Here is a 7,180-nt window from a genome sequence, read left to right as displayed (position 1 = left end):
CCCGGCCGCCGGCCTTCGGGGCTGGACACCGCCCCCGGCGCCGCCCGGGGTCACGGTCAAGGGGCGGGGCGCTGGTGCTGACGTCACCTCGGGGGGCGGCGAGGCGGAGACCTGCTGCCCCCTGGTGGGCGCGCGCGGCACTGCCTCCCGGACGCCTGACGGGGGACCTTGAAAGCTGTAGGCTGCGCGTGGTCACACCTGTCATCTTAACAACAGCCCTGCGTGACACATACAGAAGCATACCTGTTGCGAACACGAGGGTTCCTCCTCCCTATGAGTGGTCTGTAAGTGGCAAAGCGAGAACTAGAACAGCCTAGTCTTCCAACCCTGGTGTCCTGCAGTTTCCCATGGGCTGTGCTGGGTGCTAGGGACTGGGTGCTAGGGACTGGGTGCTAGGGACTGGGTGCTGGGGTTGGCCAGAAAACATGGTCTCATAGTCTATGATGCTTCCCATCAGACTGGAAAACACAGACACACGGGGAAAGTTAAACTTCAACGGGGTGAGGCAGGTGTGTGTCTTTATCACACTCCTAGTTAAAGTAGATGCTTAATGAATACATGGAAAATAAATTCATGTATGAGCCAAGGAATGTTATAGGACAATACAAGGAACCCGCTCGGTGAATGAGTGTCCGATGGGGGAACCATGGCTGGGAATGCTTTCCAGGGGAGTTGATATGAAATAAGTAAGCTGTTACTCTAATTGCTATAGAATTTACGCCATGCCCGCTTTCTGTTAAATGGTTCACATAGATTATCTTATTTAAACCTCATGACAATCCTATAAGAATATGTTATTTTCCTCACCCCTTTTCTACAAAAGAGTTCATAGTGGTTAAGCATCTTGATCAGGGTCACATGGCTTGAACTTGGCTGTGCTGGGATTTGAAGCCAGGCAGTTTGATGGCAGAGCCTACACACGTAACTAAGCCAGTGTTTTTCCAACTTGGTTGCATATGGTACGTACCTGGGTCTCATACGTAGGTTTAATTGGTCTGGGGTGCGGTCTGGGCAGCTGGAATTTTTAAAGCTCCCCAGATGATTATAATATACAGCCAAGTTTGACAGCCACTAACAACTGCACTACAACAATTCCTTGGTTAAATTCTTCCATCCTCAGTCAAGATCGAAAGCACCGAGAATCTACCCTATGTTAAAAATCTTCAAACAGGAGATAGCATAATCTCTCTCAGGAATCTCTCCTTTTCAGGAGTCCTCCCTACACGCCCCCCCCCCCATACCTTACGCAAACATTCTCTTTATAAAACCACATATCAGCTTACTTATCTTCATTTAGAGATCATTATCATGACCATTCACCCTCTTATTTTCTAGACTTCTGAGAAAACAGAGGACTATATCCTGTGTTAAAACTCCTGGAGGAGCTTTAATGTAAGACAAGAAAGAACATTTTTTTTTATGTTACATAATTCAAAGATTATCTGTGTATTGGGACATAAGAACCAATTTAATAATTTCAGCCTATAATGCATTTCCATTCCAAATAAATAGCCAACCAAAGTCAAATCAAATAGAAATTACTTTCTGAAGTAACCTTTAAGTCAAGAAATCCATTCAGGACACCAAAAAATGTAATAGTTTTAGAATGAATGTCTATGAGAAAATAGAATGAGAGCCACATATATAATATTAAATTTTCTGATACTCACATTTTAAAAAGTAAAAAGAAACTAGTGAAATTAATTTAATTTCATATTTTATTTAACCCTAAATATATAAAATATCATTTTTTAAAATCCTCACCTGAGGGTATTTTTTCCATTGCTTTTTCAGAGAAAGTGGAAGGGGGAGAGAGAGAGAGAAACATCAACATGAGACACATCCAAGGGTCGCCTCCCACACTCACCCAGACCGGGGCTGGGGATAGTGTCTGTAGCCGAGGTGTGCCCTTGGCAGAAATCAAACCCAGGACCCTTTAGTCTACAAGCCAATGCTCTAACCCCAGAACCAAACCGGCTATGGCTATAAAATATCATTTTGACATGAAATCACTATAAAAATTATTAATGAGATATTTTACACTCCCTCTTTTTTTTAGTACTGAGTAAAATTCAGTGTGTATTTTACACTCACAGCACATCCCAATTCAGACTAGCCACACATCAAGTGCTCAGTACCCACATGGGACTGGTGGCTTTGGCATAAACAGTGTAGAGCCAGACCAAGTCTGTGCTATGAAATGTTGCCTTCTCAAGATGCTTTCCAGATGGATTTCACTGATCCTTGACTTGCTTCTAACTTGTCTCTGCTCCAACATTGTTTTAGAATGTATCCAAAGACCCCAACTCCTTGCTGACTTTGGCTGAGCTTAGACCCTTCAATGACCTTGGCTAGCCTGTCAGGGGAGAGGAGCTGGAGGGCTAGCTCCCTGGCGCCCTCCCTGCTAATCCTACCCTCTTCATCTCGATCCTTTGCTGCCCATGGGGGGCAACCAGTAGCACTTCACCAAGAGGCAAGGTGAGAATGATCCCAGAAATCGCTCTACGGCTTGGCAGACTGCACAGCAGTTCTGGAAAGTGCTGTGGCACATGCACAGACACAATCCACCCTCATGGATTACCGCCAAGACTCTACGATAAATTTAAAACGTGGAAATATTTGGGGGCATCTGATTGAGAGTTAAGGTTTTCTCAATTACACAAAGCTTTCAGAACTAAAAACACATAGGTTCGAGTCTTTCTCATTTTAGGATCCCTACGTTCTCGCTCAGCATCCTCACCCATCACTTTCTTCACTGTTTGCCTCCTGTCCACGGAATGAAGCACAGATTCTGTTCCAGCATTCCTGCCACCCCAACCCAGCCCTCCCTACCTTTGCATTTTGTCCTATACGCACTTTACCAAATATATGGAGTCCAACTTCCCTTTTTATCCAATCTTAACGTTGTTCTTTACCCTCACCTCTTCTTTCTTCTGCTCCTGTCTCTGAGAGCTAACCTAAGCTCCGGGAGAGCAGGACCGGCGTCTGGTTTCGCTCGGTATCATATCCCCGGAGCCTAGCACGTGCCTGATGCACAAGTAGTTGCTAATAACGTTTTTTAAGTGGATGAATAAATGCTTAGAAGGATACTATTTATAGGTAGTAAACCCAAATGTTACGCCTTTTCTTTGATGATTCTCTAGGATTTATAAGCAGCATTGTTAGGAAAGTAGTATTTAGCCAAGAACAGTGCTGAGCGTTTTGCCTGTCAATGCTAACTGGCTTCTCAAAAACCTTACAGAGTATAATCCTCATCAAACATATACACACATTGATTATGAAAGAAATGCCCTGAGCCTAACTCTAACGTTTTGAGTTTTTGATGGTGAATCTTTCCGTGGCAGAGTCTCCATGGATTTCTTTAATTTCCTTTCAACACACCTCACGTAGAGGGTCCCGGCATAGCCTGCCCATCTCTCCCTGCTTCCACCTAGAATGAGCCCTGAGAGTTATGGGGGCGAAGGGCTTGAAGAATAGAACCTGTGGCGGGTGGTTGGACCTACGTGCAAAGTACCACGTGGCAGAGGAGGGAGAATGGAGACCTAGCTCAGGTGGTTACAGCAGAGAAGAAGGGGTGCAGGGGGGAGGCTAAGGAACCTGGGGAGGGAGCTAGTGCATAAGCAGGTGGGCTCCCTGTTCTGCAAATGTGGCAAGATATGCCATATACATGCAGTTTAGAAGGCATCCCCCCAAAAAATCCAATGACAGTGACCTCCCAGACTGTACCTGACAATGACAGGGGAGAGAAAAGGGGTGCAAGCCACATAGAATGGAATCATCTCGGTCAGGGAGGAGAGGCGCAACTTCTTGAAAGAGAAGGCGAGAGACAGCAGGGGCTTTAGCATGGGCTTCTGAGCCCACAGAGCAAAACCCCGCTATCTCTGCCAGCCTGAATCCTTCCTGGCTCGGTCAGTTTTGAGTTTCAGGCCAGCTTCAGGACACCTCCTCAACAGGCGACTCTGTAGCCTGTGTGTTTCTCTGGACTCCGACCTGAGCTTGGTGACATCCCTAGCTTTGCCCCTCTCCCCAGGCATCTTGTCGCCCAGTGTCCCCTCCCACCCTCTATCTAAATTTTGTAACTCACATCCATGTGCTTGGCTTCTCAGGGTGAGGGGCTTGGTGGAGAGGGGAATAGAGGTTCAGGCCTGAATACTTTGAGCGCCCACAGGAAAATGAGCTGGAGTGTCTGGTTGGAAAGGGGAACCAGGAGATTTTAATATTTCTCAAATTTGAAAAAAATTGAGTGTTGCTCAGGGCGCCATCCTTGGTCTTTTCCTCTCCTGGTCCCGCCTGCTCTCACTAAGCAATGCTGTCCTCACTTATTGCTGGGCTCATGGTCCACTGACAAACGGACAGCTGCCGTGTGTCCCCCCAGTGCAGCCTCACCACACTGCACAGTAATGACCGTGTTCAGTCTCTGCCACTAGAGTCTAAGAGGCTCAGAACAGGACTGTCTCGGTCAACAGCGAATCTTCATCCAGCACTTTCAAGAGTATGACTTGCATTTGCTGAATGACTCTCAGTAACGGGGAAGGTTAAATGATTATGGTACAGCCACAGGACAGAACATTAAACAGCTATCAAAAAATCTAGTGACATGAGAAAGGGCTGATGAAATACTAGAGAAGATAGTAAAAAACAGTACTGTATCCGTAACATGATCTCAACTTTGCAAAAACATACACGTCTGAGCAGAGAGAAAAGATAAGAAAACATCACTGGTTTAGCAGTAACTGTCTCTGGTGATAACACTTGGCTGCTTTTTTTTTTTTTTATAGACTTCTCTATACTTCCTAAAATTTCAGTGAAAACATTATTTTATTATTATTTAAATGTAAGCATGAATACCTTATGGTTAGTTTGATTCCTAAATACCTCCCCTCACTATCCTCTCTGCTGTTGGGAGTTGACACCAATATTGACACAAAGTTCTATTAATTCCTAGTGGTTAAGGATCACAGATTTTCAGACATATGTTTTCAGTTCATATGTTACAGCTACACATAATAAATAAGCCTGGGACATGGTTATTTGTCATGAACCAGCAGTGTGACTATGCCAGCCAGCGTATGTATATGGAATTCTACCCTATCCCCATCAACTTAGCCACTTCAATAAATCTGTAATATGATGCTTTATAAGAAACAAAGCATATCGGATAAGAAGTGATGGAAAGTTGGAGCTGGATTAAAGACAGTTTTGATTTTTTAAAAAGTGGTCAGTAGAAATCCATTTTTTTTAAAAAGATCTTTTGCCCTGGCTGGTGATTCTCAGAGGTTAGAGCATCAACCTGCGCACCGAAGGGTGGCGAGTTCAAATCCCCATCAAGAGCATGTACCTGGGTTGCAGATTCAATCCCTGCCTCCTGCAGGAGGCAACCAATCGATGTGTCTTTCTCACATTGATATCTCTCTCTCTCTCTCTCTCTCCCCTTTCCTCCCTTCCACTCTCTAAAGATCAATGGAAAAAATATCCTCAGGTGAGAATTAACAAAAAAAAGATCTTTAAAGAGTGTAAGAGTGTGTACCATGTATATATATATGTATATACACACACACACGTGTATATATATATGTCATAAGCACACATCTATGTCATGCCTTGTTATTAAAATAAGACAATGACAGGTATGCATTACAGTGTGAATGGGAAAAATCATTTGGACCAATTTCTCTGTGGGAGAGGTTCGCGTTGTCACTCCATTCTTCTGCCCAGGAATCCCCTTTCACCTGATAGAGTGTCTCACAAGGTGCCCGCTACCTTCTGTGGCCTCCACACCATTAACCCTTTAGAGAACCAATCTCCAGCTCATCAGGGGTGAGTGTTAAAGCTCTGGTTGTACTCCTTTGTAGTTTTCTTTCCACATTCACCCACATAGACTGTTACACACTTTCCTTGTTTCATTCCGTCCACCACGGCAAACTCTGAGAGTGTACATATGCCAGTGCCTTCATGCCTGCTGCTTAGGCAGGGCGAGGCATTTCATAAATCCGTGTGCCAGGGCCCAGAGGCTCGGGAATCTGTCATTTAAATTACAAAGCTGAATAAAAGGCATTTCTAGAAATTTCTGAAAATGATAGAATTGCTCTAAAAATAATTTATATGTAGTATATCGTCCATCTTGAGGCTTTTTAAAAGGTCAGTCTTCCTCCAATGAGGACACATGATGTGTAAAAGATCAACCACATAAGGATATCTCTTTTGTATTATTTAAGGATCTTGGGTGCAAGTTACAGAAACTAACTCTGGCCAGCAAAAAGAACAAAGGCCTCTCTCACAGGGACACAGGGTGTTCTCTCTCCAGAGCTGCTGGGCTCAGGATGAAATGGAAACCAGAAATACCCAGGCTCTCTCTAGTTCTTGCCTCTGCTGCTTCCTGCAGACAGCATTCTCTTTTTCTCAGGTCTTTAAGTCCAAAGTGGCTGCCTCACTGCTCCTGGGTTCACCTGTTAGTTCCACCCCTTCTAAGTGGCTAACTTGCTATTCTTGCCACAATTCTAAAAATCTCTGAAAAGCCTGGCTGGCGTGGCTCAGTGGTTGAGCATCGACCTAGGATCCAGGAGATCGAGGTTCCATTCCTGGTTCAGGGCACATGCCCGGGTTGCGGGCTCGATCCCCAGCAGGGGCGTGCAGGAGGCAGCTGATCAATGACTATCACTGCTGTTTCTATCTTTCTCTCCCTCTCCCTGGGGGAGAAAAAAAAAATCTCTGAAGAGAATCAGAATGACCCAGCTCAGGTCAGCTGTCCCTTCTTGGTCCATTCAAATGGTAACAAAGGTAGGGTCAGGTAGTCATGCCTTCTGGAAGGCCACACCGTGAACTGGGGACAAGTCTCAGAAAAGCAAGAACCATTATGAGCTAGGAGACCCGTGTAAGTGTATTAGAATAAAACCAGTGCCAGAGAGCATTGAGGGCAGAAGTTGGAGGTCAATAACTCTGAACCCTAAGGAAGTTTCCACAGTGTCCTGCTTATGACATATTTCTAAGGAGAGCATCTATAATTTTCATCAATATTCAAGGGGTCTATAAACTTGCCCCCTTTAACCCAGCACACACACACATACACAATTAAGTAACTTATTTCTTAATACTAAGCACATGCCATCTTAGTAATACGAACCAAACAACTTAAATCAACCAGGTATTAGGTAGTGAGGTTTGAGAGGACTGTTGATTTAAC

The sequence above is a fragment of the Miniopterus schreibersii genome (assembly GCF_964146895.1).
Source record: "Miniopterus schreibersii genome assembly, chromosome: 8".
NCBI lineage: Eukaryota > Metazoa > Chordata > Mammalia > Chiroptera > Miniopteridae > Miniopterus > Miniopterus schreibersii.
The sequence above is the reverse complement of the archived record's forward strand: the minus strand, read 5'-3'. Positions refer to the sequence as shown.